General features: G+C 41.9%; 1 protein-coding gene across 2 annotated transcripts in view; it reads right to left on the bottom strand.

Annotated features, from left to right (window-relative positions):
- The window catches only part of LOC126418730 (fatty acyl-CoA reductase 1-like), a 498,968-nt gene that overhangs the window by 282,391 nt on the left and 190,838 nt on the right, over positions 1–25,739 (bottom strand). The window lies entirely within an intron of this gene.

The raw sequence follows: 25,739 nt of genomic DNA, 5'->3' as shown, positions 1-25,739 counted from the left end.
TCGTTCTCAATTCAAAGTACATAAAATAAACCACCCTATCCGGCCAATAGTAAACAGTATTAGTAGCCACGTTCCTTCACGACAAGATTAAAAAATCATGCGTTTTTCAGAATAATTATTCAATAATGAATATCCGATCACTGATTAATAAAATAAAAAATTTGGAATGTAATCAGGAGACAAAGTTAATATCGTTCGACGTTACAAATCTTTACACTAATGTACCGTTCCTATATACAGTAGAAATTGTGGAGAATAACCTTCGTACCTATAAAAAAGATATAACAGACGAACAGATTACTAATCTCATACGTTTGTTGTCAATGGTAGTAAAATATAGCTACTTCGAGTTTAATAGCAAACTGTATAAACAACCTGACGGCCTAACAATGGGTAATCCGATAGCGGGAATTTCAGCTGACATTTTCTCCAATTCGCTCGAAGACAAATTCTTCGTAGGTATAACTCGACAGAATTAGGTATTTCATCCTATTCGTGATGCGTAGATGACATTTTGATTATAAACAATGGCACTAATGAAGGAGTAGATCAACTGTTCAATTTGTTCAATAACCTCCATGAAAAAATTAGTTTCACGTGTGAGCTACAAAATGAACGCCACGAATTAAATTTCCTAGATTTAAAGTTGGCGATAATAGAGAATAAAATAATTTTTGACATTTTTAGAAAACCCACGAGTACTGATCATACTGTACCTGCAGACTCGACACACCTCAATCTCATAAAAAAGCTTCTATCATTCAGTATTTCACTGTGCCCTGGTTACTCCCTTATCACCAGAAAAACTGAAGAAGAAATTGATGTAATTAAGACAGTAGCATTTAATAACGGCTATGAACCCTCACTAGTGGAAAAGAGCCTTAAAGAAAAAATTAAAAAAAGAGGTCACCACTTTAGTTACTGGTCAAACTAATAATAATGATAAGAAGTACGTCTCAGTACCCTTTTTAGGTAACATATCGTATAGGATTCAGTGTCTGTTAACTAAAAAATGCGGCTGTAATAATAATAACTTACAAAAAAATTTAATTCATAATCTAGAAGCTTCAAACGAACCTTTACGTGGATCAGGGGTATAAAAAATTTCCTGTAATATGTGTCCAGCATTTTATATTGGACAGACAGGCATAGATTTCAACGTAAGACACAAAGAACATCTTTTAGACAAAAAGCACTAATGTGAACAATTCAACAATTGCAGAACATCTTTTCATAACAGGGAATAACCCTAAAGAATTAAACGAAGTGATAATTCTGCAAAGAGAAAACAAAGGGAGAAAACTTGATGTCTCGGAAGAACTTGAAACTTTGAGGCACACACCAAATAAAGATGACATGTTGAATGAACAATAGAAATTTCTTTAATGATTTTAAACCACTGCTCTCAGTTTTATGATACTTATAATCCAGGTTCCGTCCTTCTTTTCAGAAACATTATTTTACTTCTGTTAAGTTACGCTCATTACCAGATAACCTCTGTGGCCTAGTTATGCAAGCTTTCCGTTCAAATTTTGTGTCACATAATGAACTGATGTTCTTCATTACGTATGTACGTATGTTCTTTTTTTTTTCTTTATTGTCATTTTGCACCTCATACAAGGTGGGCTGGCAGGGGAAAAATTTTACTCCGCTCTTCAGCCACAAGCAGTACAATAAAAGAGAAAATCAATGAATATATAAAATTAACATAATGGTGGTTAAAAAACAGTAGATACAATAATTAAAAAACATGAAGCTGTTCACACTCGACGAAAAACAAGAAAACTGTCGACACTGATGATTTAGACAATACACGTAAATGAAGGATTGTGGGCAGCGAAAAACACTGAATCACAAACACGACGGCACATACACTAAAGAGATGGCGATGATCTTTGGCGCGCGAATTTCCACTTCATGTGTGCGAGTCCGGGGACCTGCAAAGAGGGAAGGAGGAGGTGGGGGAGGGAGAGGGGAGAGCAGAGATTCCAATGGCAGGGAAGATGGCGGCGAGGAGTAAGGTATGTGGTGTAGGGGAAGCCCAAGGGAGGAGGGGGGGGGAGGAAAGGAGGAGGGAGTGAAGGGAGAGAGAAGGGAGAGGAAAAACACAGGAAGTGGGAGGGGAGGATTAAAGTTGGTAGGAGGGGTAGATGGAGGGGGAGCTGGCGGAAGCCACCTTGGTAGAGGTTAAGGAGAGTGGAGAGATGGAGAGCAGGTGGGACATGAAAATACAGGCACGGCAGCGGACGGGGGTGGGAGAGGATGTGAGAGACAAGTGGTGAGGGGGATCTAGTTTACGGGAGTTGTAGAGGATCCATATCCATTCGAGGAAAAGGAGGAGGTGAGGGAACAGAATAAGGTCGTACAGGATCAGAGTGGGGGAGGGGAGGCAGATGCGACAGGCGAGGCGAAGAGCATGGTGTTCGAGGATTTGAAGGGATTTGTAAAAGGTAGGAGGGGTGGAGATCCAGGCAGGGCGGGTGTAGCAGAGGGTGGATGAGGGATTTATAAGTGTGGGGGATGGTGGAGGGGTCCAGAACCCACGTACGGCCGGAAAGGAACAGAGTTCGGAGCATGCCTTGGCATGGATTGTCCGGAGATGGGGGGTCCAGGAGAGGCGACGGTTATGGGTGACGCCAAGGTATTTAAGGGTGGTGGTGAGGGCTATAGGACGGCCATAGATAGTGACATAGAAGTCGAGGAGGCTGAAGGAAAGGGTTGTTTTGCCTACAATGATCGCCTGGGTTTTGGAAGGATTGACTTTCACCAACCACTGGTTGCACCAAGTGGTGAACTGGTCAAGATGGGATTGGAGAAGGTGTTGAGAGTGCTGCAGAATGCGGGCAATTTCAAGGAAGGTGGTGTCATTAGTGTACTGGAGAAGTTGGATTGGGGTTAAGGCGGCAGCATGTCCGCCGTATACAAAAGGCACAGAAGGGGGAGAGGACGGAATCTTGGGGCACACCGGTGGAGGGCAAAAGGTGTAGGAATCTGGGTTATGGTTGGTGATGTAGGAAGGACGTTGGGAAAGAAAGGACCCGATCAGACGGACGTAGTTAATAGGAAGGCGAAGGTTTAGAGTTGAAGAGGAGACCGGAATGCCACACACGGTGTTAGGCGCCGTCGAGGGAGAGGAAGATAGTGCAGCGACGGGAATTGAACTGTTTGGAGAGAAGATGAGTGAGGTGAAGGAGAACGTCACCGGTAGAGAAGAATGGCCGAAAGCCACACTGGGTAACGGAAGGAGATGGTGCTGGCAGAGATGATGGTAGATGCCTTGGGTAAGGATGGATTGCAGGACCTTGCTGAGACCGAGGTAAGGCTGATGGGGCGGTAGGAGGAGACAGCGCATAGCAGTTTGTCGGGTTTAAGGAACATCAGGATGTGGGAGGTTTTCACAGGTGGACAGGACCACGCTATAGAGCCTGGCCAGGGTGGAGAGGAAGGAGGCAGGAGCTTCACAAAGGTGGCGATAGGTGACATGATCGTGACCAGCAGCAGTGTTGCATTTCGTGTGTAGGGTAGCGATGATATCCTGAGTAGTGATGGAGGCATTGACTTCAGTGTGTCCAATGTTGTCCAAGTACTGGAAACCAGGAGCGAGGGGGGGACAGAGCTGTCAGTTCGATTACAGACATCTGGCACGCATAGCTGATTGTCGCTGTTGCTACTGGAGATGCCTGGACGCGGAAGGGGACGCAAAGCTGCTGCCTTGGCGGAGTTACTGTTCACGATAGCAGGGACTTCCGACAAGAAGAAGAGGAAGTCCGCAGCGCAGTGCTTTCGCTGCCAAAAGCTTGGCCACGTCGCCAAGCACTCCAGCGGAGCAGTTGTGTGCTTGAAGTGTGCGCAAGCACACGACACACGTGACTGCAAGAAGCAGAAGGACACCTCCTGCACCTGCGCCAACTGCAGTGGCGCACACGCGGCCAATGCCCGTTCCTGCGCCTACAGAAGAAACTGGCGCGGACCGGAGAAGAAGACGCAGAAGCAAGTGACCACCACACACGAAGAGGTGGTCACTTGCACAGAAGGCGTCGTCACCAGGCGCCTTAACGACGCCGTACAAGAAGCCATGTCTGCCTTCAAATCCGCCATGGCGGAAGAGAGGGCGGCCATGCTGGCGGAACTGGGCGAGGCTCGGCGTCAGATTGCTGTGCTGACGCAAGAGCTTCGCTCAGCCAAAGCAGCTTCCGCCACAACAGTCGACAACCGCCACTCAGACGACTCCTCCACGCGTGGAGTTCGCGACGATGGCCACGCAGACCGACGTGCCTGCCGAAGGGGGGGCAACACAGCACACGGCGGACACCGAAGCAGCAGCGCAAGAAGAAGAGTGGGAAGAAGTCCCATTCCTCCCGCTTCCAGATAAGTACAGCGCAAGCGCTGTAACGCAGAAGATCGCTGCATCGCTTCACAATGGTACGTACCCCCACCACGACAACCCTATCCTTTCGTTCCACCTAACCATCCTAAACCTCAACTCCCACATCGCCCAGTTGGGTATCCGGAAGGCCTTCTGGTCTTTCTAAAGAGGAGTTCAATCTGATTGACTCCTACCCTATCTTCACAGAGTGGCAAATGCGCTGTATCATCATCGCTCTGGTCAACGGAGAATACGATAAAGCGGGATGCATTTTGCACAATATCCCAACCGAGGGAGAGCCCTCAGCAACAAGTAAGAAGAAGAAGAAAAATCGTCATATCGACAAGCCCAAGAAATAGGCCACCGGCACTCCTTGCCAGTCCAGAAATACCTACCAGTACAGAAAGAAGATTCGTCAAGATTCCCAGGGGAGTAAAGGCCAACAGGCCACAAACTTCCAACTGAACCTCCTCACAGTGAGGAAGTCATAAAAGGAGCAGCAGCAGACAGACATCTGGGAAGAGGGAGTAATCGAACTGGGGATCGTCTGGGATGGTAAAGACATTGGAGAGGTAGGAGGCAAAGTGATTGGCCTTACTAAGTTTGTCAGGGAAGAGTTGATTATCATGAAGGAGAGGGTAGTAGGGAGGGGATTTAGGTCCGTTAACGTGGCAGAAGGCTGACCAGTACTTGGACGTGTTGATAGGAAGTGTAGCATTAAGATGGGTGCATGTCTGTCACCAGTCCCGGCGTTTCTTATCCACGAGCAAGTTTCTGATGTGTCGGGGGTGGATGGCGACAGAACAGACGTGGGCCTCCACAGCCTCAGACAAAGTTTGCTGGAAGAAGGAGGCGGCATGTGTAATGGCATCAGGCTGGTGGTAGGTGAGGCAGTAGCTATCGACCTTGGTAGAGAGGGTATCCTGGTAGGCATTCCAGTCGGCACAGGAATATTCATGGACGTATTTCAGGGGAGGGTCATTACGAGAGTTGGGATGGGGACGACAACGGTCTGAAACGGTGAGGAGGACTCGGCGACTGTCAATACCAAGGAGGTTAGGGGAGAAGAGGATGACATCGGGAGTGGAGTTGGATTCAGGACAGGTGTGCTGGGGAATGGGGACATGGTCGCCTTAGAGGGAAGAGAGAAACCGATGCAACCGCCATAACTGGGCGGCGGAACGATTATGGTTGTTGAGGTCGGCGGTGATCACATTTGAGGAGAAGGTACGGTCAATGTGAGAGAGGAAGTGAAAAGGAATAAGTCATTGGGGCGGATATAGATGGCGGGCGCAGGTGATGGTAAGGCCAGGGAAGAAGAGACTAAGGATCAGGTGTTCTGTGGGGTCGGGAAGGAGACAATGGAGCTGAACATTGATCTGGTGGTGCTCACCAATGGCTACTCCGCTATGTGCTATCTGGAGTGGATTATCAGAGCAGTAAAGAGGTAGGGCGAGGTGTGTACGGTGTGTTGGGGCTAAAGAAAGATTTCATTGAGGAGGAAGGCATCCACGCGGTGGGTTGCGGGGGTATGCAGGAAGAGGTTCTTGTTGGCGGGAAGGGAATGGATGTTATTGAACAAGATATGGTGCTGTCACACCATGACAGAGATTTAGATGAGGGTGCCGAGATGGGAGAAGGTGAAATGGGCCTGATTATGGGAGTTGGTGGCACACATGTTGAGGTGGAAGATGCATCAGTTGGCGAGGGATATCTGCTGGAGGGTGTGGCGGCGCTGGAAGCGGTGGACATTTTGGAGGATGAGGAGGACACCATCGTTCAGGAGACGGTCGATGGATGGGGCATGTTCTGAAAACACCCGCATAAGGCAGGTGGCACCTGCGGGTTGATGATGCGGCAGACTGCCCGTACTTCCAAGAATGGGGGTGCCTTGAGCTCTGCCAACAACTCCTCCTCCGTGATCGTCAGACTAAGCCGAGTGATCACGGCAGTGAGGGTCAGCAGATGATACAGGGGTTGGGGTTGGTGGGAGGGTGATGGGGAAGGTGCAGGCATGAGAGAGGCATTGGGGCCAAACTGCATAACGAGGATGTGCGACAGGATGTCTGTATGAATCATGGGGCTGGGGGAGGAGATGAGAACGGAGCCTCAGTGAGGAGTGAGATGGAGGCTCCGGGGAAGTGGTGACAGAGGAGGCCGCGTGAGGTTCTGGGCTTTGAGGTGGATGGGATCAGGACAGGAGTGGAGGTATTTGTAGGAGGGGGAGGAGGATGAGGAGGTAGCAGTGGCAGGTGGTGAGTCATCCATGGCATCCTGTTGGGGGAAGGAGGACGGGGCTGGGCCTTTTTGGAAGCAGAGGAGGCAGGGGTGCCACTGGGGAATTTGATGGCGATGGAAGGGTGTTAGGAGGCGTGTGGGACAAGAGTAATTGGGTGGTGGCGGGAAGTGGCAGGTCCCGGCGTGGATGCTGAGCTGGTGCCGGATACGGGGATGGCAACGATGAAGGCGATGGCGATGATGAAGATGACGGCTATGGTGGAGGTGAGGACGAGAGCGGGGTGTGGGCTTGTCCCCCCGGGCCACTACCGTAGTGGGGGCTGCAGGGAGGGAAGGGAAGGGATCAGAGGATGAGGTGTGGGAGGAATGAGCCGGGGATGGGGCGACAAAGAGCGAAGGAGGAGGGAGAGTGAGAAGTTGTGGGATGGAATGGGGGGGGGGCGATTGGACACACCACGTAATTGTGGTGGGTGGCGGCGGAGGGAGAGGTGTAGACTATGGCGGCAGTGGTGGTAGTGGTAGTGGTGGTGGGGGTTGACATGACGACAAGGAGGTCAGGACAGAACTACAGAAGAAAACAAGGAACTCACGAAGATGGGCGGACGAAGACGGACGAAGAGCGACAAAATGCCGACTGGGGCCGAAGCCCCACACCGCTGTCGCTGGTGGGAGGCGACCGCAGAGTCAGGAACGCTGGCAGGAACACTGCAGCTGTTGCCGCTGCGGGCTGGACCACTGTTGCTGTTGCTGCTGCTGCTGGCTGGACCGCTGCTGCTGCTGCTGCTGGCTGGCTTTCTGGCTGGCCCTGCAAAATCCCTAACACTTACATCAGAGGCGAATGCCACTATCGAAGGGCGGTATTCATGGTGAGGTACCGCCGGAGATGATTACGTATGTAATTCCAGTCGTATTTAGCTCTGGTTCTACCTGCGCTATGTGAAACGTAGTGAACTTTGTACTATTTTATCCTGTTGGAAGCTCATTTATAAATGTTACTCAATAATTTGTAAAATTAATTTTTGTTAAAAGCTATATTGGCTTATGTATGATTTACTTCAGAAAATGTGTAATATACAAAATTGTTTTGCTCACGTTACTAGTGGCCCGCTTGTGGCGCGCCCTACATTTTGTTTACTTGGCAGTGTGACTAGTTGCCACACAGTCAGTCTCCTCACACCACACCAGTGTTACTTATGTTTTAATGTTTGACCTTATGAAGAACATTATGTTTTATATTTTAATGTATGACCTGAGCAACTTAGCTCTTAAATCACTGAACATATTTGACGATATGTTCTTCATGTAAGTACAATTTGTTTTACACTCGTTTACATTAATGTAACTTTTATCAGATATTTTCATTTTAGGTAATTACCTTACCTTCTGATGAAGTCACCCTTAGAGGTGACGAAATCTGATCAAGGTATACAGAAAACCTATGCAACCGGTTGGCTGATTTTTACATATTTTTCAAATTTGTGTATATGGTTGCTGCAAGCGTCAGCCATGTTCAAAATTTTACAGAATGTTCCCTGAACTGATGGTCCATTCACAATGACAGTGGTGGTATCTGGTTCAGTTTATGGGGACTTCAGGTACACTGTTTGCATACACACAACAATAAATACAGAATACAAGAAAAAGACATCAATTACATTAGAATTACAACGCAAAACACAAACACATACATGGTATACCATGCATTACAAAAAAAAAGAAAAAAACACTAGAGAAAGAAACTAAAGAAAAAAAAAGGGTTCTTGGGGTGTCAAGTTGTGGTTGCACACTGCACAATGTTCATGCACAATGTTCACGAATATGCTGAGAATGAGGCACTAAATCACATTGTTAAAAATATTCGAAGCACTTCACAATTTCGTTGGTTTGTCTAAGGGGGTTGGTGTATTGAGTCATATGCATTGATGCACGTGGTTCCTTTTCTTGAGCATCGGAAGGGGCTTTTGGAATGGGGCCACTGTACTGACATCACATAGTGCTAAATGTCTGGTGTTGTTGCTACACTGTTGCCACAGCAATAGGGTGTGCTGGAGCATCTGCAGTACACTGCTGAGATTGCAGCTAGACCCACACTAATGATCACGGCAGTACGGTAGGAAGACATATTCTCTCCTCACGTTGACTAATTGTCTCTGAGGTCTACTGTTTGGGATGCATCATTAATCCAGATCTCATCTGTCCCTGGATAGTACTTTATGTTTCCCAATATTGCAGTTCTATGAGGGATGATGGCACATGGAGTGACCCCACAAGTGTGTGAGGTCATCCATACAGGCTCGAATTAGGATCGAAAATTGCTACAACTGCTGTCTAAGTGAGAGGAGAAGATAGAAATGAGAGAAATCATTTGTTATAGTTTGAGGCACAACACTGCTTTGTGTATGCAGATTGGCCAATGCTAGAGAGTTGTAAAAACTCAAAAAAGGTAAGTATGTATTGCGTCCCTTCCTGTCCTGAGGCACATGAGGAGCTGGTTCTGACACCGTACGTGATCTCTTCATGTACTCACGAGAATGTGGTCTGTTGCAAGGATTTCCTCCAAACGGCTGTGGCGTCCTGAGAACCCACAGAATGTTGCGTGCTGTTCGCATGTCAGTGTCAATGGCCAGCCTCATTTTCGCTTGTGGCCCGGCGAGGGTTGTCCCCCACCTAATCCCTCAGGTATACGGCCCGGTGACTGTCAGCTTATAGGACTGGACCCTCCCGCGCTCTTATCATCAGCTGGCGTGCTCTTGTTCCCTTCCTTGCTGGTAGCCGATGACCTCTTGTTTTTAGCTCCATTTGGTTTCTGCATTGCCACGACATCCATCATCTGCACAATTCTGACAAAAATATTATGGCAAACATTTTCCCGTGACCTTCTACGTTATAATAAATTTACATAACGATACATTGATGGCCTGTCATTTCAGATACTCTTATTTTAATTTTATAGTTATTAATCTATAGCTATCATTATAACAAAAATCTTCATGCATCTAATCTAGACATGGAAATAATTTATCTTGATATTTGTGTGGAGACCGATCTCACTACTGTACATGGTGTGTGTCAACTGATGCTATGTATTGGATGAAGAACTAAATGTGCCAGCCCGCACTAATATTACTATCACTTATTTAGATCGACAGTAGACATGCTCAAGAATTAACTACCATTTGTCAACGATCTACATTCTATGCCTTTTGAATAAATTATGTTATTATGCAGGTTGAAGTTTTACTCAGCTATAAAGAGCATGCAACTACTCTACATTTGCTCGCCCGTCATCCCTCCAACTCGGGTCTGTGGTTTGGTAACCTGAAAAATAGCATCCCAAAAGGCGCGCGCCAAACATCCCTACTTGTGGTAGAAAACCCCAACAACATTAAGGATATAGTTATTGCTAAATCCTAAAGTTTAATTTATCCTAGTACATGAACCATGGACCTTGCCGTCGGTGGGGAGGCTTGTGTGCCTCAACGATACAGATAGCCGCACTGTAGATGCAACCACAATGGAGCGGTATCTGTTGAGAGGCCAGACAAACGTGTGGTTCCTGAAGAGGGGCAGCAGCCTTTTCAGTAGTTGCAGGGGAACAGTCTGGATGAGTGATTGATCTGGCCTTGTAACACTAACCAAAATGGCCTTGCTGTTCTGGTACTGCAGATGGCTGAAAGCAAGGGGAAACTACAGCTGTAATTTTTCCCGAGGGCATGCAGCTTTACTGTAGGATTAAATAATGATGGCGTCCTCTTGGGTAAAATATCCCGTAGGTAAAATAGTCCCCCATTCGGATCTCCAGGCGGGGACTACTCAAGAGGACGTTGTTATCAGGAGAAAGGAAACTGGCGTTATACGGATGTCAGATCTCTTAATCGGGCAGGTAGGTTAGAAAATTTAAAAAGGTAAATGGATAGGTTAAAGTTAGATATAGTGGGAATTAGTGAAGTTCGGTGGCAGGAGGAACAAGACTTTTGGTCAGGTGAATACAGTGTTATAAATACAAAATCAAATAGGAATAATGCAGGAGTAGGTTTAATAATGAATAAAAAATAGGACTATGGGTCAGCTACTACAAAGAGCATAGTGAACGCATTATTGTGGCTAAGATAGACATGAAGCCCACGCCTACTACAGTAGTACAAGTTTATATGCCAACTAGCTCTGCAAATGACGAAGAAATTGATGAGATGTGTGATGAGATAAAAGAAATTATTAAGGTGGTGAAGGGAGGAATTTAATAGTCATGGGTGAGTCGAATTCAAGAGTAGGAAAAGGAAGAGAAGGAAACGTAGTAGGTGAATATGGATTGGGGCTAAGAAATGAAAGAGGAGGCCGCCTGGTAGAATTTTGCGCAGAGCATAACTTAATCATAGCTAACACTTGGTTTAAAAATCATGATAGATGGGTGTATACATGGAAGAACCCTGGAGATACTGTATGGTATCAGATTATATAATGGTAAGACAAAGACTTAGGAACCAGGTTTTAAATTGTAAGACATTTCCAAGGGCAGATGTGGACTCTGACCACAATCTATTGGTTATGAACTGTAGATTAAAATTGAAGAAACTGCAAAAAGGTGGGAATTTAAGGAGAAGGGACCTGGATAAACTGAAAGAACCAGAGGTTGTATAGAGTTTCAGGGAGAGCATAAGGGAACAATTGTCAGGAATGGGGGAAAGAAGTACAGTAGAAGAAGAATGGGTAGGTTTGAGGGATGAAATAGTGAAGGCAGCAGCGATCAAATAGGTAAAAAGACGAGGGCTAGTAGAAACCCTTGGGTAACAGAAGAAATACTGAATTTAATTCATGGAAGCAGAAAATATAAATTTGCAGTAAATGAAGCAGGCAAAAAGGAATACAAACGTCTCAAAAATGATATCGACAGGCAGTACAAAATGGCTAAGCAGGGATGGCTAGAGGACAAATGTAAGGATGTAGAGGCTTATCTCACTAGGGGTAAGATAGATACTGCTTACAGGAAAATTAAAGAGACCTTTGGAGAAAGGAAAACCACTTGCATGAATATCAAGAGCTTTGATGGAAACCCAGTTCTAAGCAAAGAAGGGAAAGCAGAAAGGTGGAATGAGTATATAGAGGGTCTATACAAGGGCGATGTACTTGAGGACAATATTATGGAAATGGAAGAGGATGTAGATGAAGATGAAATCGGAGATATGATACTGCGTGAAGAGTTTGACAGAGCACTGAAAGACCTGAGTCGAAAAAAGGCCCCTGGAGTAGACAACATTCCATTAGAACTACTGACAGCCTTGGGAGAGCCAGTCCTGACAAAACTCTACCATCAGGTGAGCAAGATGTATGAGACAGGCGAAATACCCTTAGACTTCAAGAAGAATAAAATAATTCCAATCCCAAAGTAAGCAGGTGTTAACAGATGTGAAAATTACCAAACTATCAGTTTAATAAGTTGAAACGTCCCCTTAGAAAAATTTATACAGGACTGTGCTTAAACTGACACACAATATGTTGTTAGCGCAACGCAATCTGACTTTCAATAATCCCTACAAAAGAATGGGCCCTGACTAACTTTAAACTATACCTTTCACAAATCACTTACCTCACAAAAATCTTCGCTACTCAAGCTACTGCAATACAGCGAGCGCCACTACTGCCAGCTAAATAAAATATTCAAAGTACTGAAGGCACTAACTACTGATAGGCATAGTTAGCAAATGAACGATTTTGATAGAGAACAAACAATGTATTTACCTTAATATCATCATATATCTAGCAGTTCATGACAAATTACAAAACTCCGCCATCTCTCTCCCCACATCCACCACTGCTGGCGGCTCACCTCCAACTGCGCAACGCTACGCACTGTTCACATCCAGCTGCCACTGCCCAACACTACAATGGCAGACAACAGTGCAAACTAGCCACAGACTGCACACAGCACAGCCAGTGATTTTCATACAGAGCGCTACGTGGCGTTACCAATAAGAAAACCTAAACACCCTACTTACATAGCCCCCATGCTCCCCACAAAAAATTTTACAAATTGTTTTGGGCAGTGGCCAATAATGATTAGATAAAATTTTTCATAATTACAATAACAAAGATATCAAATGCACACAGTTATTGATACAATGTTGGTCAAAAGCTAAACTTTCTCACAGTCCATAAAGACAGTCCTAATCGTTCCTCACAGTAAAATAGCAGTGTTTTTCTCAAAGTCTGAGCAGTAAAAGAAAATGCACACGGAAGTAATGGATTTCCATGCAGTCTTGAAGAAGTAGTGTTGTCCTTCCAATGGAAAGACAGTGCTGACTCTTGACATGCAGACAGGTAATGGGCCACAACAGAGCAAACCCACCGCAGAGTCAGTCGAAGTTTTGAAGAATATTGGTAGGTAGGTCATCACAGAGCAGACCCACAGTAGTGCTGGTAGAGATTATGGTACTGGTGGGCCACCAGAGGTGCATACCCACTGTAGTCCTTGTAGAAATAATGGTATTGGTGGGCCATCAAAGATGCAGCCCCAATGTAGTCCTTGTAGAGATGGCCAGCAGCCATCTGCTGCGACTGTGCAGGTGCACAATCACCATCGAAGAGTCTTGCAGAGAAGATAGCAAGTCCATAAACCACCACTTGTGCACGCACAAAGTTTTTGGAATTGTCCTTAGAAGTCTTGCAGACAATATAGCAAGTCCATAAACCACCACTTGCACACTCACGAAGTTTTTGGAATTGTCCTTAGAACCAGCAATGCTGTTATCCAGTCCCTTGCTGAATTTTTAACACACGTGCAAACACTAACAGTCCCAACTTCTCACATACTGTGCATATATTATGACCAACAGAAACGTGTGCAGTGAAATGTAACTTACAAGTTAATTAATTTAATGAACTGGTGTCAAGTACAAGTTTATAACATAAGAACACAATAACAAAGGTACAAAACACATCATTAAAAACATAATAATACAGATAACATTTGTAGTAATAGGGGCTTTACAAAAGAATAGAAATAAACATATACATCAGTGTTACAGGAATTATGACATAAGTAAATACATAAAAGATCAGAATAAATTTTGAAACATCAACTTCACACATGAGCATTAAAACAGAACAGAATTAATAACGTCTAACATCTTTACAAAGTAAATAACATATTATTAGAAAAATTCTACAACATAAATCTTATTAGCTAAACACATAAAGACAGGAAAAACACAAATACACAAGGGGACACAAACACATAGTGGGATAACACAAGGAAAGGACAGGTTTTGTTTTATTGCAGTATTTTGCAAACAAAACTGTCTTTGCTTCTTGGAGATCTCCCTTCATTCATCATTATTCCCAAAAAGTCCTATCTATACCTGCTTTCTGTATTCTATTCATATTTCTATCAAAATAATTATTTCTCGGTGTACAATACTCATTTTGGCCCAAATCTTTTTCATATAACTTCTCAATGCATTTTTTTCCTATTGTCCATAGTCAGTTTCTTATGTAGTCTACCCCCTCTTAAGCTAACTTAAATCTACTGAGCTCAGATGCTAAACTAAGGGACGAGGCAATTCAGCAGCACAAAACAATTAATACAAACAGCAATAAAAAAAATGGAAATTGTCAAAGCAAGCAGCAATATTACAACTAATATAAGGCAATGAGTAGCAAACAAGAAAAATAAATCAGTAGTAAAACTGGCTTAACAGAGTAATGTATAGTGAAATTTAGTAGCACTATGCCTGGCAGACAATAGCAGAAAATGAAATAACTTATACCTAAACATGACATAGCTCAAGCAGAAAAAATAGTACACTAAAGATAACAATGCAAATAAGGGAAATGTCTGTTCACATCTTAATATCTATGTCATTAAAGTGGTGCACCACAAGAAGTTATTCTACCAAAAAATTACCAAGTACTTGAAAAGAAAATTATGAATGCAGTTCCTGTGAAGGTAAATGTCTTTTTGTGCTCCCTCATGTTTTAAAAAAATTATTATTTACTCGATCTGTAGGCAGAAAATATTTATATTAGTACATCTATAAAATTTTATTTTAACCAATGCTGCAGTGCCGCTAGAAACTAGATATTAAACAAAATGGGCAAAGCAAGGCGTCAAACGTCATTCACTAGCCATATGGCATTTCATAATGCAGTAAACAATCTTTCAACTAGCAAGACAATAGACATAAAATGTTTCTCATCATTTCATTTCAGTAAATATCATAAATTAAGAACTCGACAGTGTAATCATATTTTCAAGTTTGAGGGTGTCGTATTTGCGATGCTTTCTACAAAGGAATGTCAATAGCGAGGATAATGGCCTCCCTTTTTTTCTTTTCTACCTGTGCCTCTAAAAGGCACACGCTAATGGCTTTTTTTTTTTTTTCGGGCGACTGTCGCCCAGCTGGGTGCCCACGACGCATTACATGCAGGTGGTCACTTAACTTTCTTACCGAAATATTTACGACACCAGTTTCCACTACAGTGACAGTCTCATATAAAAATTTCAGAGGTCGAGAATTTGCGTTGCAAATGTGTAGATACAAAATCTTATGAATATAACAGTGTCAAAAAAATTTTCGCCGTCATCGTGATACATTCACGCATTTACACACATTTCATAACTCTTAAAGTACGATTCTTGGTTTCCAACATCCTTTTTCACAAGTCAGAGTCCCTAACCACTTCTCATTATTCCTTACCATATTATACATATACATATTCGTCGACACTTCTTCAATACTTCATCATAAGAAATACGTAGCATAATCAAATTCCTCATATACGGTAGCATCATCTTATTGATCATAAACATATCTCAACAGCATAATACACATTGTCGTCGTAATAATATCATAACATCTCAGTCAATTCTCAAAATCGTCGTAGCTTCCTCCAATAATTTCAAAACCTAAAAAAAAATCTCTGCTCATTTCAATAGTGTCATCTGCCTCAAACGTACTTTAAAAATCATGATCTCATACGAAATACATCATTCAAAGCTCTCATAGTATCACAATGGTTCTGAAAACATATGAAGAGTTCACAAAGTACATACAAAATACAATTTCATAAGTGTGAAGTTATCCAACTGTGTAATTGCGTAAACATGTGTCACTGATGTAGTAAAAATAATGTTTGTCTCTCAGTTAAATGATCTGATAGCTGTGTAATACTGTGTTGGAGAAATATGGTACGGATGTGTAAAGTTGTATAAGCAAATACCATATTAGCTAGGGCTCCTTGTGCTTGCCAAACACATGATACACAAATTAAGTGTGTACCCCTCTGAGGATTAATGTAATTATACCCTCAGGTGTTACAGATTACAGCAATGGAATGAAATATATCACGGAAAACCCTTGTATCATTGTACCTCAAATATCTTAAAAAATGCATGTTTTAAGTGCGAAATTAATCACTCAAATACGTGTCCTGTAGCGCTAAATGTGCGTCTTGCTGTAAGATAATCTCTGTGGAAGTGTCGTAGTTATCGTCCTCCGAAAGCTAACTTCTGCAGAAGTCAATGTACTTACCTCATAAACAAAAGTGAAATGCTTTGCGTATAGATATCTTAGTTATTACGCTTATTGCCATGATGAAGAAAGTACTGTGCTGAAACGTATTGTTGTGCTATGGAAAAGGCATTCTCATTGTAGCTATACCACAAAAGTTACTACTAAAACATGTTTTACTTTCCAGAATAAAACAGAAAACTGTGCAGATATAAAACAGAAACACTGCAAAAGCAACATTGTAAATTGTCACTCATTAGTAGCGTCGTGATAAAATCGTGTAGCTGTCACACAAACTAACCACTGTGTCATCTGGTATCTCACAGAAAGTACTTTAATTCAGAATGTATTTTCAAGTAAACCAAAATGTTGCATTAACTGTAATAACAATGCACAGGTGTCTGAAACATGTTCCTCAGTGCTATTCGGCAGTGCATTTGAACGGCAATATTCGCATTCTGAGAAGCAGAAAATGTGTCTTGATTTATTTGAGAAAACGGTGAGGACCCAAAACCTGAGTCTACAGTATTTGCAATATTGTGTTCTGTCATTTCGGAATCCTGAGGCGAGCTGTTGCCGACCGATCGATCGACAATGCTTCCCTGTTCACTAATTGTTTCACTGCCTACACCATTATTTGACGCCCGGTCCATTTCCCTATGCACAGTTACCAAATTACTACTTTGAATATTTGTTAATTCATTACTTGGTGGCGTTAACACACTGCTTTCGTCTTCACTGTTATTTCTCAGTTTACTTTGGAGCCTAGTATTACGTTTTTTACACGCCATTATTGTCACAATGTTTCACACGACAACACAGAAAAACAGAATTTGAAGAGCAAAAATAAGAGAACACATTAACATAGCACTGAAAATAATATCTAGTTAATTGCAGCTGCGAAATACTTGGTGCAAATCTACATGCATGCCACAACTGTTTTACTGTAAAACAATGAAAAACTACAACTACAAAGGAAATTCTCTCTATGATTACGCGCTAGCCATAAACAATAGCTACACTAATTACACAAACTACAAGAAAAAAAGCAGAAGATTCCAGTGAGGTATCCTCGGCTAAGGGTCGACATATGAAACGTCCCCTTTTTGAAGAATTATATACGACTGTCCTTAAACTGACACACAATATTTTGTTAGCACAACGCAATCTGACTTTCAATAATCCCTACAAAAGAATGAGCCCTGATTAACTTTAAACTATACCTTTCACAAATCACTTACCTCACAAAAATCTTTGCTACTCAAGCTACTGCAATACAGCGAGCGCCACTACTGCCAGCTAAATAAAATATTCAAAGTACTGAAGGCACTAACTACTGATAGGCATAGTTAGCAAATGAAAGATTTTGATACAGAACAAACAATGTATTTACCTTAATATCATCATATATCTAGCAGTTCATGACAAATTACGAAACTCCGCCATCTCTCTCCCCACATCCACCACTGCTGGCGGCTCACCTCCAACTGCGCAACGCTACGCGCTGTTCACATCCAGCTGCCGCTGCCCAACACTACAATGGCAGACAACAATGCAAACTAGCCACAGACTGCACACAGCACAGCCAGTGATTTTCATACAGAGCGCTACGTGGCGTTACCAATAAGAAAACCTAAACACCCTACTTACATAGCCCCCATGCTCCCCACAAAAAATTTTACAAATTGTTTTGGGCAGTGGCCAATAATGATTAGATAAAATTTTTCATAATTACAATAACAAAGATATCAAATGCACACAGTTATTGATACAATGTTGGTCAAAAGCTAAACTTTCTCACAGTCCATAAAGACAGTCCTAATCGTTCCTCACAGTAAAATAGCAGTGTTTTTCTCAAAGTCTGAGCAGTAAAAGAAAATGCACACGGAAGTAATGGATTTCCATGCAGTCTTGAAGAAGTAGTGTTGTCCTTCCAATGGAAAGACAGTGCTGACTCTTGACATGCAGACAGGTAATGGGCCACAACAGAGCAAACCCACCGCAGAGTCAGTCGAAGTTTTGAAGAATATTGGTAGGTAGGTCATCACAGAGCAGACCCACAGTAGTGCTGGTAGAGATTATGGTACTGGTGGGCCACCAGAGGTGCATACCCACTGTAGTCCTTGTAGAAATAATGGTATTGGTGGGCCATCAAAGATGCAGCCCCAATGTAGTCCTTGTAGAGATGGCCAGCAGCCATCTGCTGCGACTGTGCAGGTGCACAATCACCATCGAAGAGTCTTGCAGAGAAGATAGCAAGTCCATAAACCACCACTTGTGCACGCACAAAGTTTTTGGAATTGTCCTTAGAAGTCTTGCAGACAATATAGCAAGTCCATAAACCACCACTTGCACACTCACGAAGTTTTTGGAATTGTCCTTAGAACCAGCAATGCTGTTATCCAGTCCCTTGCTGAATTTTTAACACACGTGCAAACACTAACAGTCCCAACTTCTCACATACTGTGCATATATTATGACCAACAGAAACGTGTGCAGTGAAATGTAACTTACAAGTTAATTAATTTAATGAACTGGTGTCAAGTACAAGTTTATAACATAAGAACACAATAACAAAGGTACAAAACACATCATTAAAAACATAATAATACAGATAACATTTGTAGTAATAGGGGCTTTACAAAAGAATAGAAATAAACATATACATCAGTGTTACAGGAATTATGACATAAGTAAATACATAAAAGATCAGAATAAATTTTGAAACATCAACTTCACACATGAGCATTAAAACAGAACAGAATTAATAACGTCTAACATCTTTACAAAGTAAATAACATATTATTAGAAAAATTCTACAACATAAATCTTATTAGCTAAACACATAAAGACAGGAAAAACACAAATACACAAGGGGACACAAACACATAGTGGGATAACACAAGGAAAGGACAGGTTTTGTTTTATTGCAGTATTTTGCAAACAAAACTGTCTTTGCTTCTTGGAGATCTCCCTTCATTCATCATTATTCCCAAAAAGTCCTATCTATACCTGCTTTCTGTATTCTATTCATATTTCTATCAAAATAATTATTTCTCGGTGTACAATACTCATTTTGGCCCAAATCTTTTTCATATAACTTCTCAATGCATTTTTTTCCTATTGTCCATAGTCAGTTTCTTATGTAGTCTACCCCCTCTTAAGCTAACTTAAATCTACTGAGCTCAGATGCTAAACTAAGGGACGAGGCAATTCAGCAGCACAAAACAATTAATACAAACAGCAATAAAAAAAATGGAAATTGTCAAAGCAAGCAGCAATATTACAACTAATATAAGGCAATGAGTAGCAAACAAGAAAAATAAATCAGTAGTAAAACTGGCTTAACAGAGTAATGTATAGTGAAATTTAGTAGCACTATGCCTGGCAGACAATAGCAGAAAATGAAATAACTTATACCTAAACATGACATAGCTCAAGCAGAAAAAATAGTACACTAAAGATAACAATGCAAATAAGGGAAATGTCTGTTCACATCTTAATATCTATGTCATTAAAGTGGTGCACCACAAGAAGTTATTCTACCAAAAAATTACCAAGTACTTGAAAAGAAAATTATGAATGCAGTTCCTGTGAAGGTAAATGTCTTTTTGTGCTCCCTCATTTTTTAAAAAAATTATTATTTACTCGATCTGTAGGCAGAAAATATTTATATTAGTACATCTATAAAATTTTATTTTAACCAATGCTGCAGTGCCGCTAGAAACTAGATATTAAACAAAATGGGCAAAGCAAGGCGTCAAACGTCATTCACTAGCCATATGGCATTTCATAATGCAGTAAACAATCTTTCAACTAGCAAGACAATAGACATAAAATGTTTCTCATCATTTCATTTCAGTAAATATCATAAATTAAGAACTCGACAGTGTAATCATGTTTTCAAGTTTGAGGGTGTCGTATTTGCGATGCTTTCTACAAAGGAATGTCAATAGCGAGGATAATGGCCTCCCTTTTTTTCTTTTCTACCTGTGCCTCTAAAAGGCACACGCTAATGGCTTTTTTTTTTTTTTTTCGGGCGACTGTCGCCCAGCTGGGTGCCCACGACGCATTACATGCAGGTGGTCACTTAACTTTCTTACCGAAATATTTACGACACCAGTTTCCACTACAGTGACAGTCTCATATAAAAATTTCAGAGGTCGAGAATTTGCGTTGCAAATGTGTAGATACAAAATCTTATGAATATAACAGTGTCAAAAAAATTTTCGCCGTCATCGTGATACATTCACGCATTTACACACATTTCATAACTCTTAAAGTACGATTCTTGGTTTCCAACATCCTTTTTCACAAGTCAGAGTCCCTAACCACTTCTCATTATTCCTTACCATATTATACATATACATATTCGTCGACACTTCTTCAATACTTCATCATAAGAAATACGTAGCATAATCAAATTCCTCATATACGGTAGCATCATCTTATTGATCATAAACATATCTCAACAGCATAATACACATTGTCGTCGTAATAATATCATAACATCTCAGTCAATTCTCAAAATCGTCGTAGCTTCCTCCAATAATTTCAAAACCTAAAAAAAAATCTCTGCTCATTTCAATAGTGTCATCTGCCTCAAACGTACTTTAAAAATCATGATCTCATACGAAATACATCATTCAAAGCTCTCATAGTATCACAATGGTTCTGAAAACATATGAAGAGTTCACAAAGTACATACAAAATACAATTTCATAAGTGTGAAGTTATCCAACTGTGTAATTGCGTAAACATGTGTCACTGATGTAGTAAAAATAATGTTTGTCTCTCAGTTAAATGATCTGATAGCTGTGTAATACTGTGTTGGAGAAATATGGTACGGATGTGTAAAGTTGTATAAGCAAATACCATATTAGCTAGGGCTCCTTGTGCTTGCCAAACACATGATACACAAATTAAGTGTGTACCCCTCTGAGGATTAATGTAATTATACCCTCAGGTGTTACAGATTACAGCAATGGAATGAAATATATCACGGAAAACCCTTGTATCATTGTACCTCAAATATCTTAAAAAATGCATGTTTTAAGTGCGAAATTAATCACTCAAATACGTGTCCTGTAGCGCTAAATGTGCGTCTTGCTGTAAGATAATCTCTGTGGAAGTGTCGTAGTTATCGTCCTCCGAAAGCTAACTTCTGCAGAAGTCAATGTACTTACCTCATAAACAAAAGTGAAATGCTTTGCGTATAGATATCTTAGTTATTACGCTTATTGCCATGATGAAGAAAGTACTGTGCTGAAACGTATTGTTGTGCTATGGAAAAGGCATTCTCATTGTAGCTATACCACAAAAGTTACTACTAAAACATGTTTTACTTTCCAGAATAAAACAGAAAACTGTGCAGATATAAAACAGAAACACTGCAAAAGCAACATTGTAAATTGTCACTCATTAGTAGCGTCGTGATAAAATCGTGTAGCTGTCACACAAACTAACCACTGTGTCATCTGGTATCTCACAGAAAGTACTTTAATTCAGAATGTATTTTCAAGTAAACCAAAATGTTGCATTAACTGTAATAACAATGCACAGGTGTCTGAAACATGTTCCTCAGTGCTATTCGGCAGTGCATTTGAACGGCAATATTCGCATTCTGAGAAGCAGAAAATGTGTCTTGATTTATTTGAGAAAACGGTGAGGACCCAAAACCTGAGTCTACAGTATTTGCAATATTGTGTTCTGTCATTTCGGAATCCTGAGGCGAGCTGTTGCCGACCGATCGATCGACAATGCTTCCCTGTTCACTAATTGTTTCACTGCCTACACCATTATTTGACGCCCGGTCCATTTCCCTATGCACAGTTACCAAATTACTACTTTGAATATTTGTTAATTCATTACTTGGTGGCGTTAACACACTGCTTTCGTCTTCACTGTTATTTCTCAGTTTACTTTGGAGCCTAGTATTACGTTTTTTACACGCCATTATTGTCACAATGTTTCACACGACAACACAGAAAAACAGAATTTGAAGAGCAAAAATAAGAGAACACATTAACATAGCACTGAAAATAATATCTAGTTAATTGCAGCTGCGAAATACTTGGTGCAAATCTACATGCATGCCACAACTGTTTTACTGTAAAACAATGAAAAACTACAACTACAAAGGAAATTCTCTCTATGATTACGCGCTAGCCATAAACAATAGCTACACTAATTACACAAACTACAAGAAAAAAAGCAGAAGATTCCAGTGAGGTATCCTCGGCTAAGGGTCGACATATGAAACGTCCCCTTTTTGAAGAATTATATACGACTGTCCTTAAACTGACACACAATATTTTGTTAGCACAACGCAATCTGACTTTCAATAATCCCTACAAAAGAATGGGCCCTGATTAACTTTAAACTATACCTTTCACAAATCACTTACCTCACAAAAATCTTTGCTACTCAAGCTACTGCAATACAGCGAGCGCCACTACTGCCAGCTAAATAAAATATTCAAAGTACTGAAGGCACTAACTACTGATAGGCATAGTTAGCAAATGAAAGATTTTGATACAGAACAAACAATGTATTTACCTTAATATCATCATATATCTAGCAGTTCATGACAAATTACGAAACTCCGCCATCTCTCTCCCCACATCCACCACTGCTGGCGGCTCACCTCCAACTGCGCAACGCTACGCGCTGTTCACATCCAGCTGCCGCTGCCCAACACTACAATGGCAGACAACAATGCAAACTAGCCACAGACTGCACACAGCACAGCCAGTGATTTTCATACAGAGCGCTACGTGGCGTTACCAATAAGAAAACCTAAACAGCCTACTTACAAAGTTACAGCTGCAAAATACTAACGCGCATTCTTTACAGACGAATGGAAAATACTGGTAGACGCCGACCTCAGGGAAGATCAGTTTGGATTCCGTAGAAATGTTGGAACACGTGAGGCAATACTGACCCTACGACTTATCTTAGAAGAAAGATTAAGGAAAGTCAAACCTACGTTTCTAGCATTTGTAGACTTAGAGAAAGCTTTTGACAATGTTGATTGGAATACTCTCTTTCAAATTCTGAAGGTGGCAGGGGTAAAATACAGGGAGCGAAAGGCTATTTAAAATTTGTACAGAAACCAGATGGCAGTTATAAGAGTCGAGGGGTATGAAAGGGAAGCAGTGGTTGGGATGGGAGTGAGACAGTGTTGTAGCCTATCCCCAATGTTATTCAACCTGTATATTGGGCAAACACCAAAGGAAATAAAAGAAAAGATCGGAGTAGGTAATAAAATCCATGGAGAAGATATAAAAACTTTGAGGTTCGCCGATGACATTGTAATTCTGTCAGAGACAGCAAAGGACTTGGAAGAGCAGTTGAACGCAATGGACAGTGTCTTGAAAGGATGGTATAAGATGAACATCAACAAAAGCAAAACGAGGATAATGGAATGTAGTCGAATTAAGTCGGGTGATGCTGAGGGAATTAGATTAGGAAATGAGACAAAGTAGTAAATGAGTTTTGCTATTTGGGGAGCAAAATAACTGATGATGGTCGAAGTAGAGAGGATATAAATTGTAGACTGGCAATGGCAAGGAAAGCGTTTCTGAAGAAGAAAAATTTGTTAACATCGAGTATAGATTTAAATGTCAGGAAGTCGTTCCTGAAAGTATTTGTATGTAGTGTAGGTATTTATTGAAGTGAAACGTGAACGATAAATAGTTTAGACAAGAAGAGAATAGAAGCTTTCGAAATGTGGTGCTACAGAAGAATGCTGAAGATTAGATGGGTAGATCACATAACTAATGAGGAGGTATTGAATAGAATTGGGGAGAAGTGGAGCTTGTGGCACAACTTGACTAGAAGAAGGGATAGGTTGGTAGTACATGTTCTGAGGCATCGAGGGATCACCAATTTAGTATTGGAGGGCAGCGTGGAGGGTAAAAATCATAGAGGGAGACCAAAAGATGAATAGAATAAGCAGATTCAGAAGGATGCAGGCTGCAGTAGGTACTGGGAGATGAAGAAGCTTGCACGGGATAGAGTAGCATGGGGAGCTGCATCAAACCAGTCTCAGGACTGAAGACCACAACAACAACAACAGTACATGGTACTTTTTTTTCCTTATACAATACCCTTACATATTTCCTGTTACGCTGAGAAGTCTAGCTGCTCGCTTCTATTGACGACGACATTGATGTGCACGCCATACGACACGGCCTCAGAGTTGTCACTAGGCTTACTGAAACTATAGCTATGACTGTACAAGACAATAAATTTATAGATTCAACTTCTTTTCCTATGTGGTGCGGTTAAAATGGTTCAAATGGCTCTGAGCACTTTGGGACTCAACTTCTAAGGCCATCAGTCCCCTAGAACTTAGAACTACTTAAACCTAACTAACCTAAGGACATCACACATGTCCATGCCCGAGGCAGGATTCTAACCTGCGACCGTAGCGGTCTCGCAGTTCCAGACTGTAGCGCCTAGAACAGCACGGCCACTCCAGCCGTCTATGTGATGCGGTTTTAGCGATCAAAGTGCACTTTTCCAGAGTCAGTGTAATATGACCAAGCCAGGACTGGTTCCTGTTGAGGGTTCAGTCGCCCACCACACGCCAACTACACAGTATGTCACGAATCTCCAAGTATAATTCCTTGGTTATTCATCTGTGACAGTCTCGAGCAACACGCTAAATCCCCAACCAGCACATTGCCATGGTAGGCTTTATGCCTTCATTTCTACCGTCTAGGGCACCTTTGGAGTCAAACGCTCACAGGTTCACCCTGACTTGCAAGACAACGATGGTGGCGCAGCTCTGCAAAAACTATACTGCCCATATTCATCCTCGAAATCACACAATATCCCACAATCTTGCAGTGCACTGACGCGTGCCTGTAAGTAATGGTATGAACGTCCCGCGAACTGGTTGGGGCCGCTATGGAGCGTATCACGACTTCCCAGATCTCTTCTAGGAGCACGTTTTTGTATGCGCTGGTTTGTGCGATATCTCCTCACTCATCATTATCCCTCAGCATGGACACCACACAGGAAAGGACAAATACATTGTTCATGGCATAGTAGTGCAGCCTACTCTATTGACATTGTAAGTCGCGAACATAAACCAAAAAGGATAGCAGCAGTAAATTCTTTTGCAAGACAACACAGCGTGTTAATACTTAACCTATTAATGCAACGATTATTGTTCCCAGAAGAAAGATTCATATATTTGCCTATTATACTATGTACACCACTTAAACTACTATTATTCCACGAACTTCTTTATGTCAGAGATGTGGTGGAGTCTATGGACACAGAACGTTGCAGGGATACCTATTCTCTGGCGACCAGTACACATGTGAAGGGGCTATGATGTCTTGGTGTACTACATCGTGATTCTCACTTGTGGTGGTCCGATGCTGTCCACTGGAACCATGATGAGTATACTAACCTCACGTTCCCATACAGTCCTAAATCAGACCACTATCGAATCCAAATGCCACACAAATCACGATCCTGCATAATTCAACTTGACAGCCAAATGGAGGCCCACAATGAAGCTCCTTTCAAACTCTGTATATGCTGATTTCCGCTACTTCATACAAGTAAACAGCATCTTCATGTCCTTCACAGTGTTCACCAAACATATGACG

This window comes from Schistocerca serialis, chromosome 9 (assembly GCF_023864345.2).
Source record: "Schistocerca serialis cubense isolate TAMUIC-IGC-003099 chromosome 9, iqSchSeri2.2, whole genome shotgun sequence".
NCBI classification, from domain to species: Eukaryota; Metazoa; Arthropoda; class Insecta; order Orthoptera; family Acrididae; genus Schistocerca; species Schistocerca serialis.
The sequence above is the reverse complement of the archived record's forward strand: the minus strand, read 5'-3'. Positions and strand labels throughout refer to the sequence as shown.